Genomic DNA, 27864 nt, shown 5'->3' with positions numbered 1-27864 from the left:
CCACACAGCTGCTCACTCACTCCCCTTTTTCCCCCCACTCCCAGAGGGATGGGGAGCAGAATTGAAAGAATAACTCGCACGGGTTGAGGTAAGAACAGTCCAGTAACTAAGGTATAACAAATCACTACCGCTACCACCAATAATAATAATGATAAAGGAAATAACAAGGGAAGAGAATACAACTGCTCACTACCTGTCAACCGATACCCAGCCCCATCCAAGCAGTGATCTAGGCCTTCTGGGTAACTGCCTCCAGTTTTACATCCTGGGCATGACATGCTGTGGTACGGCATACCTCTTTGGCTAGTTTGGGTCAGGTATCCTGTCTCTGCTTCCTCCTGGTTTCCCCTCCTCCTTGGCAGAGCATGAGACTCAGAAAGTCCTTGGTCAGAGTAAACATTACTTAGCACCAGCTAAAAATACCGGTGTTATCAGTGCTGTTCCCAGGCTGAAAGTCAAAACACAGCACTGCACCAGCTACTAAGAAGGAGAAAAATGACTGCTACTGCTGAACCCTGGACATTAACTAATCCAATTAAGGGCTTCTGTGGTTTTTATTTTGCTGGTTTATTTATGTGGGTGGTAGGATTTCAGGCACTATACAGCATCAAAGTGAGGTGAGTTTGATTTGTTCCATCTTTTCTGTCCCCTCCTACCATGTTAGGACCCAGCTGATCTTCACAGAGCAGTGTTGTCTTAGAAATACACCAGCAAGCTAGAAGCTAATCACTAACTTCAGATTCTTGATGGCTGATTTAATTATAAACCTGGTTAAATCTGTGACTATATTGAGTATTCACAAAACTCAAAATGCTACCCAGCTTTTTTCTTCAAGTGCTTGGGTTTTTCCTTTCAAAAGATCAAGGAAACCTTTGCCAAGCTAACTACAGGTAATAATAGCTTTTTTTGAACCCAGCATTCTGTGGTTAGAGCACTCTGTCAGCAGATTTTGTGTGTAGAGCTGGTTTTCTTTCTAAAATATTTAATTTGTAAAGCCTGTTATGGCTTTCATGTACCTGTCTTGCTTGATTTGCTTAGGGGTCAAATATAGAAGACAGTCTTTCTGAAACATGAAATCCAAGCTTTCCTGACAGTCTGGACAGGGATGAATGCTCCTTCCAAGCGAGCAGTCATATTCAAATTTAACTTCACGCATTTTCTTGCTGGTGGAGTTGCTGGGTGACATCCTTCACTCACTGGCTGGGCTGGGGGCAGGTATTCACTCAGGGTTAATGGGAGGGATAAGCAAGTCTTCAACTTCACAAGTGTTTATGAGGTACCAAACAGCACAGCACAGTCTGCTGTCTGTCCGAATTAATTTTTACTAGATTAAAGATGCCTTTAGTTTATAACTGTCTCTTTTCTAGTAAGTGTGCAGAGTTGAGGTGACTGCAAGGAAAAGGACTTGCCAAGTATGGGTCTTAGTTCTGGGGGCTTTTTGCTTTCATCATAAAGTGAGGGTTTTTTTCTTATTTTTAATGTGATTCTATTTTGGTTTGATACAGACTAAAATGATGATGGTTTATGAATTTATTTTTCAGAACATAAGGGAAATGGATTGAATGACTTTAGATGGATTAGTGACTTCTAGCAGCAGAAATGGAAATGGCACCGTTATAAGCCAAGCAGCTGTGAAGCAAAGAGGGAAGAATGTATATTTTCCAAGCCACTTGATCAGTTTTAAGCTAATGTAAGTGTATCCCCATTTCTTTTGTGGGGAATAAAAGTTTTCCTCATGGTTTTAGGAGTTATTTGGGTTATGAGATGAGAACAGTGCAAATCTATGCAATATTATCTTGAAGAGGAGATCAACATGTGCTGGGAGATGAGCAGACTTCCCTGGTGCTCCATGACAAATGGTGCTCCATGACAAATATTATCTCCTTACCTTTCAGAGAGTGTCACTTACCTTTCATCAGCAATTTTAGGATGCAAGATAGATGTTGCAATTTCTGTAATTATATTAGCTTGGTTATTGTTGTGTACATTATTCAAATCCATTATTTAATTTACTTAGAAGAATAGGTTAGGGACTAGCTTTACAAGGTATACTCATAAACAAAAACAAGAGATGCTATGTTTTGTTTTGTGTATTGAATCTCTTTTCTGCCAAGTGAGAGCAAGGAATTAATTTCCAAATCCCAGGCCCTCTGAAGGGTTAAAGCAAATAGTTAAGGATATTAGATATTTTCAGGTTGACCACACAGTGTTTGTGCAACTTAGTTAAAAAATGCATCTATACTTTTCTGAAAATTCTACATTTTGCAGCCCATCCCATCCTTTCCACACTGGAGGTGGGTCCATCCCTCTCCTTTCCCATGAGTGGAATAGGTGTCTAGGCAAACAAATTGTTTCTGGAAAATTTCAAGGCAGCCTCTTGGAGGCCTTCTTCCAAAACACAGCCCTATCAGGTACATTGAGGCAGAGAATTAGCGTGAACTTGAACTGAAATGTGCACCTTAGGAAAGGCTGGTCTTAGGAGCCGTCAATGTGAGAAATGAGGGAGGTGCTTCAGGGCAGAGGTATGGATGACAAGGTCTTCTCAACTTTAAACTGTCTTTAGGATCCAGCCAGAGCCAAGTCTGAAACTGTTTTGACACACTGACCTCAAGTTTCGTGTTTGCCTCACTTTGAGTTTCTATATCTTTAAAATGGGGGATAATAACAACCCCTCACTTACCTGTCTCACAAAGGTTTGAGAAGAGGTGTTCAATGTTATACATATAGTAATTTGAACATGAAAAACAAAAGGAATGTTCATTGCTAATAATTTAAGTCCATACAGAAATGAAATTGTAGTAAATAAATGATAGATGTACCAGATACTTGATAGATACACTGCATGGAAAGTTAATACCCTTTGAATGTTTCAGAAATCAGATCTTGGTACTTAAGGAAGTTTCAGCTCTTTGTTTCATTTTCTGCCCAGCCTCTGTAGGTGACAAGCTGAAGTATTATTCCAATAATCTTCTTGTTTATCATTGTTTATAAAAAGGGCTTCTGGCTAAATGTTCATTAGAATTTTTTTATGTCCCATCTACTATATATCATGACTTTATGGATTTCCTAAATAAAATGACCCATTTAAAATTTTTTAAGACTATGTGAAAAGCATCACATGCTGGAAAATTGTCTATGTGCTGGATGCAACAAAAGCAAATCTTCTTCTTTTCATTTGAAAGGGAATGGCAAAATAATAAATTGTGATTGGTGACATTTCCCTAGGCTACCACCTATTTGTAACAAGACTTATTTAAAAGCTGCATTGGCCCTATCCATTTATCTTTTCTCCTGGGTCAGTTATGCTGTTTGCATTCAAATCAATCCCTTAATCAAGCCCGTTGATAATTGCAGCAGTGCAAGGGATATATTTGTCATGGAAATGTAATGAAGGCACTTTGTTCCAGTGCAGCCAAGTCTAATATGGTTCTGCCACAGTGGACTGTTAATGTGTTTGTGTGTAGTTTATTTTCCTAATCAACACTCTCAGACACAGGCATGCTTGGATCTCACTGATGGCGTTGGATGGGCAACACACTAGCATTGAGACTACTGTCTTCAGGATTTACCACAGTGTCTCTTGACATTGCTAACTACATGAAATTTCAACAGACTTTGTGTAGATAGCTCTGTCATTCCAAAGAGAAGCAAGCAGAATTAGACCTTGCATGGGCTCATTAAATGTACATTACCACATAGAGTGGAAGTGAGAAGGGATGGGATCCCAAGTGCAGTACAGACCTGGGCAGAGAATTAATTATAGCACTGTGGAGGCTTTCTGGAATTTAAATTGCTGGTAAAATTTGATATGCTAGGACAGACAACATTTTCATCTGATCAGTCTCCATGAAATATGCTGGAAATGCATCTATCTATCATCTGTTATAATTGAAAAATCACCAGCTCTGTTTAGAAAGCAGTATTGCTGTTCAAAGTCTCTGTTGCCCCTGACTTCAGAAACTGGGTGTCATGGTTTAAACCCTAGCCAGACAGCTTGTTCACTCACTCCCAGTGAGTGGTGCCGGGATGACAGCAATCGAGGCCCCCCCCCCCCCCACCTTTCCCGCTCCTGGAGGAACGGGGAGGAGGATCAAAAGAGTGCAACTCCCATGGGTTGACACAAGAACAGTCCAGCAACCAATGTACAACACAAATCACCACCGCTACCACCAACGACAACAATGATAAGAGAATATAACAAGGGAAGAGAATACAATACCACCAGCCAAGAAATGAGTCCGACCGAGAAGCCTGTGTCCTTCTGGGTAGCTCCCAGTTACCCCCCACCCCGGCCATGATGTGCTGTGGTATGGAATACCTCTTTGGCTACCCTGGGTCAGGTGCCCCGTCTCTGCTTCCTCATGGCTTCTCCTCCTCCCTGACAGATCACGAGCCTCACAAAGTCCTTGGTCAGGGTAAACATCACTTAGCAACAACCGAAAACATCGGTATCACCAGCACTGTTCCCAGGCTGGAAGTCAAAACACAACGCTGCACCAGCTACCACGAAGGAGAAAAATGACTGCTACTGCTGAACCCAGGACAGTATCCACCCCTTATTCCATACCATTCACGTCATGCTCAGATCCCACATTTTCAATACACCATCGCTCTCCCACATATATACATCCATATAAACACAGACCAAGAGAAAAAAAATCATTTTCTTAGTGCATGGACCAATCCCTATAATGCTGCCGAGTCCATTCGGTCCATGATGTCAGGTTCCATCTCTTGTAACAATCTTTCGGGGCAGGAAAGGCTGTGTGCAGTATTGGATCATTGCCTACTGATGCTGGTCGTTCCTTTACTGTAGAACTCATCCGGTTCTATCAAAGTTCATTCTCTGTTGGGATGATGGTTGGAGGGAAGTCAGGACTAGTTGCTGATGACCTGGAGACATCTAGTTGATGGGCTATAAAAGTATTACACAGCAGGTAACAGCATGCAATTAAGTTCATTGGCTGTTTTCCCCTAAAATCAAATCCCCTTGAGGTATACATCGGACTTCCCCATCTTCCCACATTACCCACCAAGTATATCCAGGTCCCTGAGCAAAAGCAATCCCACGAGTGGGTTTGCCTTTACCTGAAGCAGGAATAACCCAGACTGTCTTCCCCAGCAAATTCTTCATATTCACCCCTCTACAATACTCTACTTTGTCCCCCTCTACAATATGTAAAAGTTCTGACTGGGCTGGGCCAGCCCTGTTGGCAGATCCTCTGGTGTTGACCAACCAAGTGGCCTTAGGTAAGTGTGTATCCCAATGCTTGAAAGTTCCCCCACCCATTGCTCTCAGTGTAGTTTTTAACAGCCCATTGTACCGTTTGATTTTCCCAGAGGCTGGTGCGTGGTAGGGGATGTGATATACCCACTCAATGCCATGCTCTTTGGCCCAAATATCTATAAGGTATTCCAGAAATGAGTCTAATTGTCTGACTCAGTTCTCTCTGGGGTGCCATGTCGCCACAAAATCTGTTTCTCAAGGCGCAGGATAGTGTTCCGGGCAGTGGCATGGGGCACAGCGTATGTTTCCAGTCACCCGGTGGTTGCTTCCACCATGGTAAGCACATGGCGCTTGCCTTGGAGGGTTGCCGGCAGTGTGATATAGTCAATCTGCCAGGTCTCCCCATATTTATACTTCAACCATCATCCTCCATACCAAAGAAGCTTTAACCGTTTGGCTTGTTTAAGTGCAGCACATGTTTCACACTCATGAATAACCTGGGCAATAGTGTCCATTGTTAAGTCCACCCCTCGATCACGGGCCTATCTATATGTTGCATCTCTGCTCTGATCACCTGAAGTGTCATGGGCCCACCGGGCCAAACATAATTCACCTTTATGTTGCCAATCTAAGTCCATCTGAGCCACTTCAATCTTAGCCGCTTTATCCACTTGTTGGTTGTTCTGGTGTTCCTCAGTGGCCTGACTCTTGGGTACATGGGCATCTACAAGGCATACCTTCGCCACCAGGTACTGCACCCTGGCAGCAATATCTTTCCACAGTGCAGCAGCCCAGGTGGGTTTACCTCTGCATTGCCAGTTGCTCTGCTTCCATTGCTTCAACCACCCCCACAGGGCATTTGCCACAATCCATGAGTCAGTATAGAGATAAAGTACTGGCCACGTTTCTTGTTCAGCAATGTCCAGGGCCAGCTGGATGGCTTTCACCTCGGCAAACTGACTCGATTCACCCTCTCCTTCAGCAGTTTCTGCAGCTTGTCGTTGAGGACTCCATACAGCTGCCTTCCATCTCCGACGCTTTCCCACAATACGGCAGGACCCATCAGTAAACAAGGCATACTGCTTTTCACTTTCTGACATTTTATTATATGGTAGGGCCTCTTCATCACCTTCTCCTCTGGTGACATTCCGAAATCTTTGCCCTCTGGCCAATCCATGATGACTTCTAGAATGCCTGGACGACTGAGATTTCCTATTCGAGTTTGCTGTGTAATTAGTGCAGCCCATTTACTCCATGTAGCATCAGTTGCATGATGTGTAGAGGGGACCCTGCCTTTGAACATCCAGCCCAGCACGGGCAACCGGGGTGCCAGGAGGAGCTGTGCTTCAGTGCCAATCACTTCCGAAGCAGCTCGAACCCCTTCATAGGCTGCCAGTATCTTTTACTCAGTTGGGGTATAGCTGGCCTCAGATCCTCTGTATCCCCAGCTCCAAAAGCCAACGGGTCAACCTCAAGTCTCCCCTGGAGCTTTCTGCCAGAGGCTCCAGGTAGGACCGTTCTCCCCAGCTGCAGTGTACAGTACATTTTTTATATCTGGCCCGGTCCGGGCATGTCCAAGGGCTACTGCATGGACTATCTCGCGTTTAATTTGCTCAAAGGCTTGTTGTTGCTCAGGGCCCCATTTAAAATCATTCTTCTTCCGGGTCACATGATAGAGAGGGCTTACAATCGAACTGTAATTTGGGATGTGCATTCTGCAGAACCCCACAGCACCCAAGAAAGCTTGCGTTTCTTTCTTATTAGTTGGTGGAGACATTGCTGTTATCTTATTGATCACATCTGTGGGGATCTGTCTACGTGTATCTTGCCATTTTATTCCCAAAACCTGAATCTCCTGTGCAGGTCCCTTGACCTTACTCCATTTTATGGCAAAACCGGTTTTCAGCAGGATTTGGATTATTTTCCTCCCTTTCTGAAAGACTTCTTCCCCTGTATCTCCCCACACAATAATGTCATCAATGTATTGCAGGTGTTCTGGAGCTTGCCCCTGTTCCAGTGCAGTCTGGATCAGTCCATGGCAAATGGTAGGGCTGTGTTTCCACCCCTGGGGCAGTCGGTTCCAAGTGAACTGGACACCCCTCCAAGTAAAAGCAAACTGTGGCCTGCACTCTGCTGCCAAAGGAATTGAGAAAAATGCATTGGCAATATTGTGGCATACCACTTAGCTGCCTTTGACTCCAGTTCATACTGAAGTACTGCTGCATGTCCAGCACTGCAGCACTCAATGGTGGTGTGACTTCATTCAGGCCACGATAGCCTACTGTTACTCTCCATTCTCCTTTAGACTTTCTCACTGGCCATATGGGGCTATTAAAGGGCGAGCGGGTCCTGCAGATCACTCCCTGACTCTCCAGTCTACGGATCAGCTGATGGATGGGAATCAGGGAGTCTCGGTTGGTGCGATATTGCCGCCGGTGCACTGTTGTGGTCTCAATTGGCACTTGTTGTTCTTCGACTTTCAGCAACCCCACAACATAAGGATCCTCTGAGAGACCAGGCAAGGTGGACAGCTGCTCAATTTCCTCAGTCTCCAAAGCAGCAATACGAAAAGCCCATCGGTACCCTTTCGGGTCTTTGAAGTACCCTCTCATGTGGTAGTCTATACCGAGGATGCATGGAGCCTCTGGACCAGTCACAATAGGGTGCTTTTGCCATTCCCTCCCAGTCAGGCTGATTTCAGCCTCCAGCACAGTCAACTCTTGGGATCCTCCTGTCACTCCAGAAATATAGATGGGTTCCGCCCCTTGACAGCTTGACGGCATCAGGGTACACTGTGCACCGGTATCTACTAGAGCCTTATACTTCTGTGGGACTTGATGTGCCAGGCCATCTGATCCACACAGTCCAGTAAATCCGATTGTCCCCTACCTCCACCTGGCTGGAGGCAGGGCCCCTCTAATGGTCATCACAGCGTTGGACACTTAAGTCATGGTGAAAGGGATTATTCTTTGTTATCACAGGAGCTGGAGTAAAATCAGCTCTTCCACTCCATCTGGGAAACTGTTGACCAGAGACTGAAGCCGTAGCTCTCATGGGATGATCAGTCTTGGCCCTTACTCCCCTCTTCAATTCGCTCACCCGTTCCTCCAAAGCTGAAGTAGGTTTTCCATCCCACTTTGTCATGTCTTCTCTGTGATCCTGCAGGTAAAACTATAGGGTACCCCGTGGCGTATACCTCCTGTATCTCCTCTCTCGAACAATAGGACGCCTTTTGTTAATAGCTGAGACGTGTGTTGGTACACGTGAGGAGCTGGATAAATCAGATAGATCGTCCCTCAGTTGTTTGAGGTCCTGGGACAGTTTTTCCACAGCTGAGATGATGGAAGGGGTGAGATTGTGTTCGAATTCTCGGAGTTTATGAACCATTTCATCCACTGTTAGTGGTACTTTGTCATTCAAGGTTACTGTTGCCAATGAATGGGCATATGATGACGGTGCATTCCGTGTAAGTTTTCTCCACATGGGTCGTGTACATTCAACTTCATCTGGATCTATGGGTATATCCCCGTTATTCGGCTTGATGTGATAGATTATCTCTACGATGGCTGATTCCCTCAGAGACTGGATGCCTTTGTCTATAGTGGTCCACTTGGCCGAACGACTCATAACATCATCCTTGCATGGAAACCTTTCTTTCACAGCTGCCAAGAGCTGCCTCCAAAGGCTGAGGGAGTTTTTCTCTCATGCAATTGCTTTGTCAATTCCCCCTTCTCTAGCAAGTGATCCCAGCTGCTTGGCTTCTGTATCTTCTAGTTCGTGACCATCGGCCCCATTGTCCCAGCATCGGAGCAACCAGGTGATGTTGTGCTCCCGTGGTTGATGGGTAAAATCTTTTCGCATATTCTGTAGCTCGGTTGAGGTCTGAGGTCGAGAAGTTACCTCTTCTTCTTCTTCTTCGTCATGTGATGATGACTCCTGATCAGATTCTGGACCGGGTGGTGAATACATTGTTTCTTCATCTTGCTTCACCCTTCCTGCCTCTTTTTTACTTTTTCTCTTGCGTACAGGGGCAACCAATATTGGTACGAATTGGTCCTCTGGTTTGGCTGCAGTAATTATCACTGTGGTTTGAGTAGCGACTGTACTTGTTGCTGGGGGTGGTGTAGCTGCTGTGCTTGGAGCTGGGGTAACCGTGCTGTCTGATGCAGTTGAAGTTTGAGCAGCTGCTGTACTTGCCACTGGGGTAGCTGCGCTGTTCATTGCAGCCAAAGTTTGAGTAGCGACTGTACTTGTCGCTGGGGGTGGTGAAGCTGCTGTGCCTGGAGCTGGAGTAGCTGCGCTGACTGTTGCTTTGCCCTCAGATCCACTGACATTCTTTTCCTTTTGAAGGTGCTGGATAGTGTTGAACAAGGTCCTGTAAGCATAGGCCAAGCCCCAGCACATTGCCATGATTTGTCTGTCTCTGGTATGGCCAGAATGACCACACACCTCATTTAAGTGTTTTACTAACTCTTCTGGATTTTGCAGTTGTTCAGTGGTGAAATTCCAAAGTGCTGGAGGAGCCCACTGACCTAGATACTTTCCCATACTATCCCACACACCCTGCCACTCATGACTGTCCAGCCTCAGGGAAAATCTCTTGGTCTTCCTACATCGTCATTTGACCCCAGACAAGACCCAAACCTGACTCAGCTTAACTCTTGAAATCAGTCGTGGGCAAAACACACTCTGTATGTGTGCCAGCATGGTGATCCCCATCACGATCAGCAAACAAGTCTCAACAGCATTAAAAGGCCATTCAAAAACTTCAAAACTCTCAAATGCAAATCGTCTGGGGGGAGGACTGGGAGGATAAAAGAATGTCTCTTGTTGACGCGGGAGTCACGGACAATGCAGAGACGATCAATGTGATCAAGTAATTGCCAAATTTATTACAAAGCCTTAACTCCTTATATACTATTTCTTACATGCAGTTACAGTGATTTGGCATATTATGATTTGATACATGTCTTGAAGACCCTTAGTGACTAACATATAATTGGTTAAGCACAGGTGTGGGAACTTGACCTCGAAAGCTTGCCAACAGTGCACAGTTCTCATTACCTCAGTGAATTCCAGCTTCTTCTTATCTTGCTTGTTCAGGCTTCCTTGGGCCTCTCATGGCCTTGCTGTATCTTTCAGGATTATTCAGAGTTTATGTACCAATTATGCATTCTCCCGTGGGAACACTGTCTCCACAGTCTCCTTCACAGGTTGAGCACCTGAGAAGGACAAAAAAGATGTGTAATTGCTAAGCACTTCTATTATATACCTCCCAAAGTATAAAGGTGGTGACCACACTGGGAACATAAGCCAGATCAGTTTCATGATCAATGATTCTATTGTATTACAAGTATTACTTGTATTGTATTACAAGTCATTACCATAAAGTACAATGAGACAAAAACCTTAGCCCAAGCCCCACACATCTAACAGAAAGATGCTTACAACTGTCTTTGAGCAACAAAAATGTATTGCTTTGATAAAGTTGGTTATCTGCAACTGTTAATTTGGGTTTAGTGAGCTGAAGCAGGTGGAGCCATAAAGCCAGCATGCCATTTCTGACTCCTTCATTTTTCTTTGAAAGGTGTGTTATGTGGGCCCAGCTGGCACAGAGGTCCAGGGGGATTCAAAATAGAGCCTGTACATCTTTTGTGACAGCTCTTGCCCAATTTGCTGACTGCACAGTGCAATGAAAGGAAGGATATGCCATCCTCCCGGTCTCATCTAATGAGAGCAGTATCTCTTGCCTCCAGACTGTACACATAGATGATGCTAAAATATCTTCCAGTTTGTGGTGTTCATCTGTTCCTCTCTTGTGCTGTAAGAGAGCTAGTTAAAACAGGTCTTGCCTTAGCTGCATCCTCTACCAGTCACCAAAGTGTAAGTACATTTTAGTTCCTTATAAGGGAGTTCAGCAGTGTACATCAGTATTCCAGCTAAAGGAACTAATGTGTATAGATTCCTCAATGTCCTTTTGAAATTTCCCACTGCAGCTTTAATACTGAACACTGTATGCTCTTTTGTACATAAAGTCTGGTTCCTAATTAAAACCCGTCATTGTAGATAATGACTGTTTTGGGGAAAAAACACATTTTCATTGCAGAAAAACAGCTAGCCCAATTCTACAAACAGCATACAGTTCCTCAAAATATGTTGTCATGTATAACATCAGAACACAAGCTTAAGTGAATGTGATGAAACTGAGCTTACAGATATTAATTCAAAAGAAATAGATATTGAAACCATTTATTTTTGATGATTCAGTTTATTAGCGCATACTTCTTGTGCAGCCAAGCCTAAAATAAAACTATATTGAAGTTCTGATACATCACTTAGTGAGAGAGTTCTTTGAACTGCAATTCAGCTCAGCAATGTTCCCTAACTGCCTCAATTCCAATTTCACTTTGTATTTCAATTCACCAGGCTTCACCCTCCTCCCCTCTGCCATGTATTCTCTGGGGATCCTAAACAATCTACAAAAATTCCATTTTATTGCCCGAGTAATAGTGTTATTAGAGGCTTCAGATGGTTTAGGAGCATCTGAAGCAAAACACTTATCAAGTGCTGAAACTTCAAAATAGTTTAATGAAAGCAGTGTCCTTGCTTTTCCTGTTTCAGACTAAAGCTGAAATTCTGCTGAATTTTTACTTTCCTGACAAGTGCCTGGGTTCAGGTTTATGCAAGAAGCCCAGATTGAAACACAGTTCCAGGTTAGATATATGTGCAAGATCTCTAATGGGCAGGGTCAAATATATCTCTATGGTAGACATGAGCAAAACACCAATTCCCTCAAGAGCCTTTTATGCCAATTATGGTATCAAATAGAAAACCTGGATATTGATGTAACAACTGGGCCTGACTTTTCCAATTGTCTGGGACAACTCAGCACTGTTCTAATGACGTTTTTTTTTCCATTTTTTTTGTTTTATAAACCAAGTGCTGAGCAAAGTCTGTATAACTAACACAGAATGCAATTAAGAGCTGTTGGTAGGACTTCAGTGTCTCACTTGCAATGTGGTGACCTAATATCAGTGTGGGTTTTGAGGAAGCAGAATAAAAGCTAGTTCTAATACCAAGATGGGAATATAAGCTGCCTTAAATTGTAATCTAAACCTAAATTTTGCAAAACTTTCAGGAAAAGTAAGGGAAAAGGTAATTAGTTGTCTGCAATAACTGCCCCTGTAGTATCAAATGCACTGTGTATACAATGCCTTTTGGAGACTGCAGCCCTCTTGTCATTTGCTGCATTTGTTTTAGGGATAGTGATCCCTCAAAGAGCCTAAAATGGTCTTAGTCACAGATCAGTGGCTGAACTGTTGTACTTGGTCTCTCTGAATGGATGCACCAGAAAGAGGACTATTGGAGACGAACGATAGTAATTTTTCATAGTCAGAAACAGCCAGCTGATGTGACGTTGTTGGTTCACTCTTCAGTTACTTCATTTTGTTGCAAGTATTAGAGTAGAATATAAAGCTTTATTAATGGTGAAAAGACTTGTATACCAATTTTAGTTTGTACTTCTGTCGAAATAATGCTAGCAAGTCAACTAATAGTAGACTGTAAGAGCTTAATATTCTGCTATTATGTTAATCTCCAGACACGTTTTCATGAGCCATAAATAAAGTGTTTTCTCTGCACCTCTCAGACAGCAAGGGTCAAATCTGAACAAAACCTATAGGAAAAAACTATAGGAATTTCAGGACCAGTTGTATGATGCCACTAATGGGCTACTCATTTCACAGTAATTTATTGTTTATAAGCACTAGTCTATTGCTTTTGCTGCCCTGTATCATGAGAATTAACAATTTTGGCTTGTGCTTTTGCCAACAGAATGAACCCACTTTCACAGTCCATTGTGAAAGTAAGTTAGTTAAACATGTAAGTAGGTTAAAGTTACTTAGGTTTATATAGCTTGTTTTTCAGGTACTTAAATATTGGTCAGTATTGGCAAGATGACAATGTAGTGTGTTTTTCAACCCAGAAAAGTGCATTAAATTCTAAGAGATTTATATCCTTAAGACCCATCTCAGTCTAGTGTTCCCAGTGAGCTCATGATGCTTAATCCATGATAAATGGTGACTTTATACTTTAGTGCTTGCTTACTCACCAATTATCTGTTTCATACCTGGAATTAAACGCTGCCTGTGCTATAAATAGTATGTGCACTCATGCAAAGACGTTGTAGGTCATTAGTAACAACTTAAAAATCACATTGCAATATACTTTAAAACGGGTATCAGCAAATCCTTTACTATCTCAGCTGAATGGATTTCCTATGAATAGCAGTCTATTTCTTGTTTTAACCTGTACCATTGGAATTATTAAGCTTGATTTATCCCAACCGCCCCCAATAGAGTGAAAGGAGTGATGCTGTGACTAGGGAAAGCCAGACGCTGAGATGTTACTCATCTGTATTGCTCCAAGTTGGACAAAGTAAAACTATTTCTATTCAGATTTATGATCTGTTTAACATCTAGAGGATTACACAAGTAGGTGGTTACACAGAATAGACATTTTCCGTGCTCAAGATCGGAGCATCCCGACATGTAGGAAGTCAAGGAAGAGGGCCAAGAGACCTACGTGGCTAAATAGGGAATTGCTGGGTATGCTCAAGTGGAAGAGGAGAGTTTACAGGTCATGGAAGGAGGGGCTGGCCACTTGGGAGGAATATAAGGCTGCTGCTAGAGGATGTAGGAAGGCAACTAGGAGGACTAAGGCCTCCTTAGAATTAAACCTGGCGAGAAGGTTCAAGGACAGCAAAAAGAGCTTTCTCAAATACATGGCAGATAAAACTAACACCAGAGGCAATGTAGGCCCACTGATGAACGGGATGGGTGCCCTGGTGACAGAAGATACAGAGATGGCAGAGTTACTGAATGCCTTCTTTGCCTCTGTCTACTCTGCTGCAGGCAGTCCTGAAGAGCCCTGTACCCCTGAGACCTTAGATGAAGTCAGGTCGACGGAGCGGTTTGCCTTAGTCGATGAGGAATGGGTTAGAGATCAGTTGAGCAATCTGGACATCCATAAATCCATGGGTCCAGATGGGATGCACCCGCGGGTGCTGAGGGAACTGGCGGAAGTCATTGCTAGACCACTCTCCATCATCTTTACCAAGTCTTGGGAAACGGGAGAGGTGCCTGAGGACTGGAGGAAAGCAAATGTCACTCCAGTCTTCAAAAAGGGCAAGAAGGAGGACCCGGGTAACTATAGACTGGTCAGCCTCACCTCCATCCCTGGGAAAGTGATGGAACACCTTATCCTTGGTGCCATCTTAAGGCATATCAAGGATAAGAGGGTTATGAGGGGCAGTCAACATGGCTTCACCAAGGGGAAATAATGTTTGACCAATCTCTTAGCCTTTTATGAGGAAATAACACGGTGGATGGATGATGGCAGAGCGGTGGATGTGGTCTACCTTGACTTCAGCAAAGCATTTGACACAGTCTCCCACAGCATCCTCACAGCTAAATTGAGGAAGTGTGGACTGGATGATCAGGTAGTGAGGTGGACTGCGAACTGGCTGAAGGAGAGAAGCCAGAGAGTTGTAGTCTATGGGGCGGAGTCTAGTTGGAGGCCTGTAACTAGTGGAGTGCCTCAAGGGTCAGTACTGGGACCGGTATTATTTAATATATTCATCAACGATTTAGATGAGGGAATTGAGTGTACTATCAGCAAGTTTGCTGATGACACTAAGCTGGGAGGAGTGGCTGACACGCCAGAAGGCTGTGCTGCCATCCAGTGAGACCTGGACAGGCTGGAGAGTCGGGCAGGGAATAACTTGATGAAATATAACAAGGGAAAGTGTAGAGTCCTGCATCTGGGCAGGAACAACGACAGGTTCCAGTATAGGTTGGGAAACGACCTGTTAGAGAGCAGTGTAGGGGAGAGGGACCTGGGGGTCCTAGTGGACGACAGGATGACCATGAGCCAACACTGTGCCCTTGTGGCTAAGAAGGCCAATGGCATCCTGGCGTGTATTAGAAGGGGGGTGGTTAGTAGGTCGAGAGAGGTCCTCCTTCCCCTCTACTCTGCCCTGGTGAGACTCCATCTGGAATACTGTGTCCAGTTCTGGGCCCCTCAGTTCAAGAAGGACAGGGACCTGCTGGAGAGAGTCCAGCGCAGGGCAACGAAGATGATTAAGGGAGCGGAGCATCTCCCTTATGAGGAAAGACTGAGGGAGCTGGGTCTCTATAGCTTGGAGAAGAGGAGACTGAGGGGTGACCTTATTAGTGTATATAAATATATAAAGGGGGAGTGTCACAAGGATGGAGCCAGGCTCTACTCAGTGGCAAACAATGATAGGACAAGGGGTAATGGGTACAAACTGGAACACAAGAGGTTCCACTTAAACTTGAGAAGAAACTTCTTCTCAGTGAGGGTGATGGAACACTGGAACAGGCTGCCCAGGGAGGTTGTGGAGTCTCCTTCCCTGGAGACATTCAAAACCCGCCTGGACACATTCCTGTGTAACATTATCTAGGTGTTCCTGCTCCGGCAGGGGGATTGGACTAGATGATCTTTCAAGGTCCCTTCCAATCTCTAGCATACTGTGACATCTGATTGCCTTGTGCTCTCTTCCTGTGTCAGATCTCAGCCACCTGTCAGGGAGATAATGGCTTGTGCTCTTTCAGATATGCACATGCAGCCCTCTCTGGGTCAGTGCTAATGTGGAGCAGTCAGCTCATGGAGAAATCAGTGTTTCATATATTGCATAGCTGATTTTCCACACTGAAAAGCCCTTTTTGTTTACCTAAGGTATTAGTTCCTTTCCTTATGACTAGGAGGGTTATTATGATACCTTTCAGTAAATGTTAACCATTGATTCAAAGAAAACTCCAGGAATAAACTTGCCAACAAAGTTTTCAAGTTGACAAGCAGGTATTCGTTATTGCGGCGCCAGGAGACATGAGGGATAGCTCTTCCTAACGTATGTCCCTGTATTGGTACACAAGCCATCCTTATATATTCCCTGGACATACATATTCATGAGGCTACGTATGGATTACATTATTTTCCAGACAGTTCCCCACATGCGTACAAAATTGTGGTGGTGGTCTCTGAGGGTTGTTTACTTCTTCCAACAATCTTCATCACTTCTGGCAGCCTTTGAAGCACGCACAGTAGATGCTTATACCAGCTTAATTGGTCTGTTAACACCACAGACATAACAGTCCTCCTGTCCTTCTACTTATCAATTAGTTTAACTGCAGCCCATCCCTGACACCTGCCATTTCCAGATACTCTTTATCCTTGCATCCTGTTCTTCTAGCATGTTTCTCTTACATTCATTTTGTACTAAGGTCATAGGGCCTAAAACTACATCAACTATAATGGTTTATCTTACACAAGAATTCTCAGTATTTTCTCTAGCTGTACTCTGTTGGGTTTTTTTCTGTGTATCATGCACCTCGGTAGTTTTCCATTGCTACTGTTACAAAGCCATCAAACTTAGCATTACTTAAAACTGATTCTAAAGGTTTATATATTCCAGTTTGCAATTTTATGCCCCCCCCCCCCCCCCCCCCCTTGTCTCACCATCAGAATTAATATCAAGCACAGTGGATAGCACCTGGAGGAAAACAAGCTCTGAAATGCTGTGGAATGATTCTCTAACATGATGGGTAAATACCTCCCCTGGAAAATAAGCAAGAGAAAAGCAAGTCATGCTGCAGTATCCATGGGTCATTCTTTCTTGTAGACAAGTGGAAGATAAGATTGCCTGTGTCTTTGGGGTAACTGTTGAGTGGCTTTTTTGTTTCTTAATACAGCAGGTTGATCTTCCAGGAGAGCTCACTATTTAGGGAGTCTTTTGGCTACAGAAAAGGTAACCTAACATATTCAAATGGAGTAGGAGAGCTCACTATTTAGGGAGTCTTTTGGCTACAGAAAAGGTAACCTAACATATTCAAATGGAGTAACCCAATTTTTCCACATTTTCCATGATAATATAGAATTCGGAATGTTTATAAGAAGTGCTGACAAACACAGAACAAAATGTTAGATAGTCTTTGAAGTAAAATTAATTTTTGTTAGGTATATTACCATGTACCAGGACCAAGGTGATGGTAGGCTCAGTGCCATGCTTTGCACACCCTGATGCTGCTCTGCAGTGAGCAGTTGGACAGCATAGAGATAACCGCACAGAAGAAAATGTGTTCCCAGTGTACATAGGCTGTATTTTCCAGCTCAGAAAAGGAAATGGTCCCTTTTTCTGAACAGCACTTCTGTTTTTAACACTGGGAGAGGCTAAAGCTATTAGTAGCTTAGGGAACTGGAGCTGAATATTGTGCAAGCACTCATCTATCTGTTCAGGCAAACTGTTCTCCTTACAACATCACTCCTCCAGTAGCTCTCTTTCATCTCTATTTGCGCACCTGCGTGCTGTCCACACCTGCAGTTCCTGACTTGCAGCTTTCTCCTACTTCCCCTTGCCTGCCTTTAGTATGGCAGAGATGCTCAAGGCACCAGCTCAGACACAAGCCTTGCAGCCTCAGGCCACCTCTGCAGGCACAGAAGACAATTGATGTTGGCTGTAACCTGCTGTCGGAAAACAGAATCGCCATCTTGCCCAGAGCCGGCATGTTGTGGGGCTGGGGTGCTTGGCAATGGTCAGCAGGACAACTTTATTGTCACGTCTGCACTAAGTAAATGAGGTCCTCATAATCTGTGCTGTATGGCTCCCTGCACAATGCAGTGGTGATTCGTTGGTATTGTGTGAATAAGCTGCAGGGACTCCTTAGCCCAGAAGAGATCACATAATTTATTTAGTGGAAGTCTCATATACCCTGTAATGCACACATATCTGGGTACAGGCACTGTATCCTTTGGAACCACTAAGATGGTTCCAAAGAGCTTTTTAATATATTCAGCTGAAAACAGAGTTAAAGTGGGCACACTGAGAACTGCTCTAGCATACATAGCGGCATCCATTTATTCTGTAGTTTTGACTTGGAGCAAAACTAGGAGTGGTACTGCAGCATGTGGACTAAAAGCTAATGATTATTATGCAGATTGTGATTCTCTTTGCATTAGTTCTGTGAAGATCTTACCCAGAGAAATGCCAGCTGGGGTAGCATGTTTTCTTTTCAGTCATATCAAACCTAGATCTGATTCTTTCAGCCACGCAACAGTGATGCCCCTTTATATGAAGGCCCTCTAACGTATAGGTATTTAGGACATATTCTTTATCCTGCTGCAGCAAAGACACAGCCAGCGTTACAAGGTGCCTAATAAGAGAAAACGGGTTTCTGCTCATCTTACTTCCAGTTCTTAGAAATCCCTGTCAGTGCAGTAGCAACGGATCATTGCCGTAACAAAAGATAGTATAACTGGCTGTCGTGGTTTAAACCCAGTCAGCCATAAATCATGCAGTCACTCTCTCACTCCCCCTCCACACCCCCACTTCTTGCCCTCCCCCTGCTCCTGGAGGGATGGGAGGAGAATCAAAAGAATGCAACTTCCCCGGGTTGAAATAAGAACAGTTTAGTAACTAAAGTATAACACAAATCACTACTGCGACCACCAATAATAATAATGATAAAGGAAATAACAAGGAAAGAAAGTACAACACCTCACTACCCGCCGACTGATAACTCGCCCCACCCTGCCTGACCAAGCACCGACCGATACCTAGTGCAACCCTGCAGTTCCCTAGCCCTTCCGGGTAACCCTCAGTTACATCCTGGGCATAACGTCCTGAGGTATGGAACACTTCTTTGGCTAGTTTGGGTCAGATGTCCTGTCTCTGCTTCCTCTTGGCTTCCCCTCCTCCCTGGCAGAACATAAGGCTCACAAAATTGTTGGTCAGACTAAAACATTTGAGCGGTAACTAAAAACATCGGTGTTATCAGCACTGTTCCCAGGCCAAAAATCAAAAACACAGCGCTGCACCAGCTACCAAGAAGGAGAAAAAATGACTGCTACTGCTGAACCCAGGACACCTATGAGGGGGTTTGACATCACAAAACCTTGGCATTTCTATTTCCAGCCAACCCATTATCTTAAAGGGGAGTGAAGGGCAGATACCGGAAAACAGTGCAGATGTAGTTTCATTTGCTGAGATGGGATTAAGAAGAAAATGAACTATTCTTGCTTTTGAGAATATCTTCCTCACCTGAAGGGTAACTTTGTACTTCTGAGGAACTGTTGTGGTTTAAGCCCAGCTTGTAACTCAGGACCACGCAGCCACTTTTTCAATTCCCTGTTCCATCCTCCTTCTCCCAGAGGGATGGGGAGGAGAATTGAATGAATGTAAATCCCACAGGTTGAGATAAAAACTGTCCAGTAACTAAGGTACAATACAAAACTACTACTACTACCACCAATAATAATAACAATAAGGGAAATAACAAAGGGAAGGAATATAAAACTGAAAGGGCAAAAAGAAAAGAAAACAATAAACATAAGTGATGCACAATACAATTGCTCACAACCCACCAACTGCTACCCAGCCCCACCCGAGAAACAATCTGGGGCTTCTGGGTAATTCCCCCCAGTTTATATACTGGGTATGATGTGCTGCAGTACAGAATACCCCTTTGGCCGGTTTGCATCAGGTGTCCTGTCTCTGCTTCCTCCCACATTCTTGTGCCCATTTTCTCTGGCAGAGCATGAGAGACTGAAAAGTCCTTAATCAGAGTAAGCATTACTTAGCAACGACTAAAAACACTGATGTGTTATCAGCGTTGTTCTCAGACTAAAGGCAAAACACAGCACTGCACCAGCTACTAAGAAGGAGAAAAATAACTGTTAAGCTGAACACAGGACAAGAACACAGTTGATCTTTCCTTTCAGTCCACATGTGCAGCACTGATGGAGGTAGCTGGGACAGCTGCCTGCAGTAGTGGTGCAGAGAAATTTGCCACCACACAGACAAGCCGCTTATCTTGTGTTAGAGAAACCTCATTTACAACTTGGGAAATATAAACTGGCAGTTAACCCACAGATAACTGTTTAGGGAAGCCTAATAGTATGGGATGCTAAGAATGTGCTTTGGCTTAATCTGAATCTTTGCCCCTGCAAATGTTGGAATATTTGCAGTAGATGTCTTTCCATACGGGGTAAATGCTATAAACTCTTTTTTTTTTTCAAACATTTGGTATATGTAGGTTTGAATAAAGCCGTTCATGCTCTGAAATTATACTGTTCTGGAAGGTTTCTGCTGTCTATATTTAATTGAAAAAAAAATTATATATTTTTTTTTTTTTTGCTACTACTGTTTTGGTTATTGTGTGTCAGCAGCAGACTTGTGTTTCCTGTTAGCCTGGCTTCCTGGCTTACTGAGGCAGCTGAAAGTGGGGTCTGAAAGCTACAGGGGCCAGCTGCCTTAGCTTCACCAGCTTTGCCAGCTGGAGCAATATCATAGGCTTTATTCTATCCAACGTGGAGTTTTATAAGAGACAAGGCAGCAGGATAGGAAGCAGGGAAGAAATGGCATAAAGGAGGAGAAACCACTAATCTTCAGGTGAGTAGCGCTGCAGTTTCTCCATGCTGTTTGTTTTCTTTAAAGATGGGGGTGCATATAGTGTTCAGGAAAGTGAGGAACAGTAATCAGACCTCCTGCTGTTGTGACTAGGGTCAAGGCTTTGCCTGTGTGCCCCCAAGTGGGGGGCATGGTCCAGGTAATACTGGGGCTCTGAGGCGCCTCATATTCCCATGGCCGCACCATAAGACTGTCTTGGCCCCAAACAAACAAGGGCCTCGCCTGCACAATGTCTCCAAAGGCCTAATGTCATTATAGATGTGGGTGAGGATGCTTTCCCACTGCCCTCCAGTGAAGTTTCCTGATGGTGCCCGCTGGTTACCACAAGCTGACCTTGAAGTAAGGTGAAGCCCCAGAGCAGGTTGACATAATGGAGCTACAGGATGGTGAAAATATTCAGACCTTTTCTGAGCAACCCTGCGGGAGTCAACCCCTGGCTCCCAGTCTCAATTTATGCCCAGAAAAATCGCCCAGCTGATAAAATTTTCTGGAGCAACAGTGACATCTTGTGGGTTAATTTTAAGTGTGCTGTATATGGAAATGTTCATACCAGTCTCCTTCACCTTGCCTTGGGTGGAAACCAGCAGCCTGAATTAAAACGGCATCAACAGCCATGTGCTTAGCATACCCCTAGACCTGATGGTAAAATATCTGATGGATGGCTAAAGAGCTTATAAAGTCTTATGCCAAAGCCTCACATGGAAATTCAGGTAGCAGGATCATTTTTGTAAATAGTATTTTAATTGGAAACTGATTGGTAAGTGGTTATTGCATGTATTTCATTAAGAAGACACACAGGAAGCTTACTTGTACATGGACAACAGGAGACTGAAGTTTTGTTAACATGTATTTTTGAAGATGCCAATGTCCTAGTTTTAATTTGTGAGAAGGCATCAGATGAATGTTGATTCAGGTCTCCATTCTCATCACAGTACACACATTTTTATTTTCATTTTCATCATCACTGAGCATAACCTTTGCTACTGTGTTTGCCAATCTGCTTGCAAGGCTTCATTTGTTTCCAATCTAATTCTTTTTTTTTTTTCTTTTTTTTTTTTTTTATCCTGGCATATTGAATCTGTTGCTCCAGAGGATTTTTCAGTCCAGCTGGGCTTCAGTTATTCTCTGATTCCCCAAGGCTCCATTTTGAGTCCTACTGTGATTTGCATTTGTAGACTTTCAATGGGTAAGCATTATAGCTTCTCAAACGCTGTACTGTCACATCCTTTCCAATGGCACTTGACTCCTGCTGATTTTGTAAAAAAGCATGTTTTGCATAATATTCTGCATGACATTAAATTATGGAGATCTTTAAAAAACCGTCTATTCAAGAGAAAAGCGAGCTGCTATTAATTAGCTGTCTGATGCCCTGACTCATGTTGATAGTGATGGTTTCCCTTAGTTATGGTTTTATTAATCCATAGGAAAACATGCCATTATAGATATTAAAAATTGATTTCAAAAGAATACTGCCAGCTTGAAAAGCAGCAATCAGTCTTTTGAATTATCAAGTTTTTAATAGAATCGTTTTAAAAAGCAAAGTTCTAGATTTGTCTAAAATATTTTTGCCAGCAAAGTTGAAGATAACCTCTCCATGTGTGTTAGCACATACTTCTGCACACAAATACTGGAATGCCTGCTTCAGAAAGCTTTGAAATCTCTTTTTTTGAACATACAGAAACTTCAGGAGTGGATGAGGTTTCTAAAGAAGAATTTCTCAGGATGGTTGAAGTCCTTTCCACTTATTTCTCCTCAAAATGTGCCTACTCAGACCTATGCACATAAAAACATGCCCACAGGTTTCTGCACATATATGCAAGATCTTTAATTTTTTTTTTAAATTAATGTTAACAACATGCATCACCTCTTATTACTCATTTCCTTGCATCACCCTTGTTTTAAAATACAATTCCTCCTTTGCCCTAAATACATCGTATTGTCCAGGATTAAGGACTGCCCTCGTGCACGTACCCACTGGGAGTTGAAACCTTGTAATGAGAGATGTTGCTTCCTCACAAGGTTTCTGTGGGGTCTGAGCCATATTTTGCCTTTTTACCCCTGCTGAAAAAGAGATAACCGAGATTTTCTGTATTGCCACATACCACCTTTCTTTTAAAAACAGCAACATTGACAAGGAGTTTCTTGGAATCATAGCTTTAAAATGAATAAATAGGAAAGAAGGCTCACAACCCAATAATCTACTGATCTTCTGAAGTGATAATTCATCACAGTGCCATCTGTTTAGAAACATTATAAATCAAATGCCTTCCCTGTACCTATAATGATATCTATAACAAAGTGATCTTTTTAAATCTATTAAAAAGAAATTAAGGGAGATAGCAATCCAGCAATCTTGCAGTTTCAGAACTGCATTCTGTTGGACATTAAAAATCAATTAATAAAATAATATACTTGTAGTTTGTCATTACTATTTTTAGTGCAATCAATGTTTTTCGAGTTCTGTTCTTCTAGTGATACATGCATATCAACAGGGCAAAGAGGTACATGCCAGAGCACAATATACTGCTACGCTATCAGTTATAATTTACTTTCTTTGAAGGAAAATAATTTGTACTGTGATTCATTTTGCAATACAATCCAAATGCTGAGGGTTTTTTGCAGGTTCTTCTGGCCTAGAGTATATATTCACCAGTTTTCCTACCTATGCTTTTGCATGCTTACTAGACCAGGAGCATAATTTCATTACTGGAGTTTATTAGGTGTAGAAGTACCTTTAATACGCTGAATGTTCTTTATGGGAGGGTAGTTACAGACTTATATGGGTTATACCCACGTGTTGCTGATTTGCAGCAAAAAATATATTAATACATACATGCTCATTAATACATTTTATGAGTTGCAAAGACAGAAGAATTTTCTGAAAATGATTCTTTTAGATCTTGTACTTTCTTTCCTTTAATAGTTTGATTACAAGGTTTAGGAGAACTTTCTTCCAAGGGAGACTAAGTGCCTTCAGAAATGCTGTCAGTGCAGCAGCCATCTGGAGCATAGCTCTGTGCACACAGCAGTGGTTAAACTGCGCCATGAAGTTACCTGTGTTCCTGCCCTTTCCTTCCTTTAAGCTGTGATCTGAGAAATGTCTTTGTTTAAAATCCAGCAGAATTATGAGTAAAGATATTGCCCATGTGCTTGCAGTTTCTCAAAGGTCGGTCCAGCTGGCAAACTTTCCCTAGGTTAGGGATGATTAGCACCAGAAACTTTGAATTAGATTTTAGTGATTTTTAATGACTTGCAAGCTAACTGGAAAATTCAGGTATGTTTTCCTAAATTTGTGAGTTTCTAGTTATGCTGTTGTGCTTCAAATTTTAAGTTCATTAATGTTTTTCAACAAATCACTCTCACCTTCTTATGTTCTAAACTTTTGTAATATGTGGTGCTGGGACACTTTTAACACATTTTACCCTGGAACTGAGGTAAGTTTAGAATTTTTCCAGGTATAGCTGAGAAAAAAAAGCACTTCCATTGAAAATGCAGTGAATTACAACAGCTCCTGATATTTAAAAAACCCCAGAAGACTGACAGAAGATCCTATCCTGAAGATCTTGTTAAGGCTCCTTAATAATTTGCCTCGTTTTTGAAAAAAGCAAAGTGCTTGACAGCTAATGGAATGACATTTAACAAAACAGTGATGGAAAGCAGCAGAGAACCTGTGAGTTTCTGAAATGCAAAATGGTGATTGCTTCTAACTACATGCTTGGCAAAACTGGAGAGTCACTCTTTTCATGGCATTTTCTAAATATGACATTGATGTAAAAATTTTAGGTACACAACTGAGTGACAGAACTTTCTTATTACAAACTTTAAGACATTTTATTGCATTTTAATTAAAGACAATCCTAAACTGCTTTTGTTCCAAAACACCAGCTCTACCAAGAGGGCAGTAGCAATGACATTTGCCAGTCCAGCAGCTTAGCTGGAAAGGTGAGGCAGCCTTGTGCTCAGTGCAGAAAGGCAGGCAAAAAAGAGGTAGCCCCTCTTTCCCCAGTACAATCTTCTAGACATAAAATCTGGAAAATTAGAAAATAATTTTCAACAGTAATGGCCATGATCATCTGTCAGAAGAAAATGCAGGTAGTTTTGCTGTGTTTAAAAGTAGTACAGTCTAGCTGTAAGGTTTTGGGGATGGTGAGGCTCTAGTTTTTAAATGAAGACAGATGTGTCATTTAAATAGTGGAAAGCATGAGGTATCGCTATGTATTTTTCTATGTATGCCAGCTGGTAATTGTTTCTGGGAGGGGAGTGGGAAAGATGTTTCTTTAGCATTGCTTGCAGAGTTATAAACTGGGAGAAATACAGGCTCAGTATAGCACTGAATGAGAACACAGACATTTGCTGTACCTGTGAGTGGTGGGTGTTCTCTCACTAACAGAAACAAGTGGCATGTTTTCACGGTTGCTTCATCTTCTTTTTTGAAAGCGCTTTCTTGGGAAATAGTGGAAAGCAGTCCGGACTGATGCATCTTTGGCATTTACAATAAAAAAGACACCAAGTGGGACAAATCCTGCATATCATCCTTGGCAAATTAATTCCTCTGTGGCTTGGCCATGCATACAAACAAGGTAAGATGTGTCCTGCTGTGTAAGCACCTTTCTTGACAGGTCAGCAGGCATTTGAATTCACCATGTACACAGGCCCTCTTACAATTTATTCATTTTTCACTTAAAATAGACAAAACACAGCAATTCTTTCCTCATGGCCTGATGGTCTCTTGCATTCCAACAGTATTTGTTTCCTCCTCTTTGTTTCTATCTGTTAACAACTACTAAGAGGCATAAAATAGTTTACTGACAGAATTTTCTATGTATGTTATGCATTTATATGTATCTGTTGTAGGGATTGAGTTTTGCTTATGGGAAAGGCAGAAGTACTTTAGAATGACGAAAAAGAAAGCTGAGGTCTCTTGTGTGTCTCCAGATATGCTGTCTTTCAAACCTAGGTGGTGGAACTACTGCAGTTGAACGTGGTGGTGGTTGTTGAGGAGAGATAAAGACGGCTCCTTGGGAGGCCTTTAAGTGATCCTGCAGGTGTTGGTCATACTCTGTGCGGGGCGGGGCAGAAATCAAGAAGGCTTTGAAGGGACATTATAGTGCTAGAAGAAATAGTTGTTACTAGTTCATTCACATTTTCTGGAGAGAATTTGAATCCAAGCTATATAAGGTAGAAAAGAAGAGGGGGAAATTGTGGATGAAAATGAGAAATCAAGGACTTTCTGGAAAAGAAAAAGATTGTGGAATATTTTAATTGATTAGTTTGTTGAGGAGGGAGAACCAATTGGCTCACTTTTGAATCCTTTCGCTAACCATTGGTGCAGCAAGTTTTTCTTTGCCATCTGGTCAAAGACCATCACTTAATTCAGTTTCATTTATTCATTTCACATAATTATGACAGTGGATTATGATGACTTCAGAGTTCAAAGCTGCTTATTTGCTACAGTTGTCTACAAGGTTACTGTGGGGTGTACTTTCAGAGACTGAGTTTTTCTAAAAAACAGGATCACTGAGTGGAGTCAACCTGCATTTAGCAACAGAGTAATTTTTTTTTTAATTTTTTTTTCTCAGTTACTGGGTGATCACTTGTCACTACACAGAACTGGCAAGCAGGAAGACCCAAGAAAGATGGAACAAGAGGAGCAGTTAAAATCCCCAACCAGACATACCCTGCAAAGCCTGCCCAGTATGGAAGGGCACTGAGTCATGCACAGCCTTCGGCTGAGAGTTTTGGAGAACACAGCGGGAGACAGAACTACAGAGCAGCAAGCAGTAGCTGTAGACCCCACCAGGTACCTTACCTTACACAGGGAGTGATCTGTGTCTGAGTGTCTAATAGCACACTCTAATACTTGTGGAAAACGTGTTTCATTTAAAAAATTGGTTTTATTTACTCTTTAGAGAAAAGTACAAGAAACAGCACTCTATCTTCTCTGAATCCAGTAGCAGAATATTAATTGGCCTCACTGTGAACAGCATCAGGCCTTTCTGTTCAAATACTGGAATCATGCCACAAGAACATAGAAAAAGTCTATCACTGACATATTTTGTGAAGAAAGACATTCCAGTTTCTGAAGCAAGCACCTAAGCTGTCTTCTGCAAGAAGCTGGGTGATGCTCCCTGTCAGGAGTGCACCCCAGCTAAGCACTCTCACTGTAGGTAAGACCCCCAAGACTCTCTCTTTTGATGTCAGTAACTTGTGTAATGCATTGCCTTGTGCTGCTGCTTTGCCTAAGAAATGTACTATGAATATTTTGACTCATGGTGGTTAGTGTAATATTTATGCATATAATGTATCTGTGAGAGTCACCTTGAGCATGGTGCAGGCTGAAAAGAGCAGATAAAGCATTAGTGCCTGCAATGTGTGCAGCACTCTTCCAGGTGCTTCACTGCAGTTCATCACTACCCTGTACATAGAAAAGATATAAATGGTGCAACTTCAGTCATCAGCTGGTTTCTTAATGATACCTCTAGGAAGGAGAAAGAAGTGTAATGCAGGATCTCATCTAAAACACATGCTTTTAGACTTCAGCAGCAATAAATATTCTAGAGAAATAAATAGGATCATTTAAACCACTTGAACTCTCCTCACCTGCTTAAACAAAGCAGAAGACTGAGAAAATAGCAGACAAAACTAGTGCTGATAAATGATGCTATTATATAATGAGCAGTGCATACAGTTCTGGTCTTCAAGTGTTAACATGTTGAGGGAAGAAAGTATAGACAAGTATGGCAAGGTTGCCAAAAGTGCGGTATATGTCTGTGTGAGCAAAGACTAAATAGGCTAAGACTTTTAAACTCAGCATAAAAAGATGAATGGGAGGTATGGGTAGAAGTTACAGGGGAAGAGGGGCTGTAATTGATGTCTACAGTTCTGCAAGTGCCATAGAAATTTAGCAAGGCCTATGTTTTGTCTGCCTTTCATTAGGTGAACCTAGGAGGCATCAAATGAAATGATCAATTGGACCTTTCAAAACTAGCCAAAGCATGGAATACTTTTGTGTATCTTGTTAAATAATTTGCTACAGGGCCTTGTGAATGCCCAAATGCTGCATGGTAATCAGTTAAATATTGTTTACACAAGATTACAAAAGAAAGGGATACAACACTTTATTAAAAAAAAACAAAACAAAATCAAACAAAAA

The 27864-nt window shown here is 42.5% G+C and overlaps 1 long non-coding RNA gene across 1 annotated transcript; it reads left to right on the top strand.

Moving 5' to 3' along the window:
• Positions 1–1556: 1556 nt before the first annotated feature.
• Positions 1557–26618, top strand: LOC130602951 (uncharacterized). The gene is made up of 3 exons (XR_008973021.1): positions 1557–1690; positions 25149–25291; positions 26291–26618. It is a non-coding gene; the product is annotated as an uncharacterized LOC130602951 (long non-coding RNA).
• The last annotated feature ends 1246 nt before the right edge of the window (positions 26619–27864 follow it).

Source organism: Pezoporus wallicus, unplaced genomic scaffold (assembly GCF_028554395.1).
Source record: "Pezoporus wallicus isolate ANWC-B61680 ecotype Strahan unplaced genomic scaffold, APGP_CSIRO_Pwel_v1 contig_6427, whole genome shotgun sequence".
Taxonomy (NCBI): Eukaryota; Metazoa; Chordata; class Aves; order Psittaciformes; family Psittacidae; genus Pezoporus; species Pezoporus wallicus.
The sequence above is the reverse complement of the archived record's forward strand: the minus strand, read 5'-3'. Positions and strand labels throughout refer to the sequence as shown.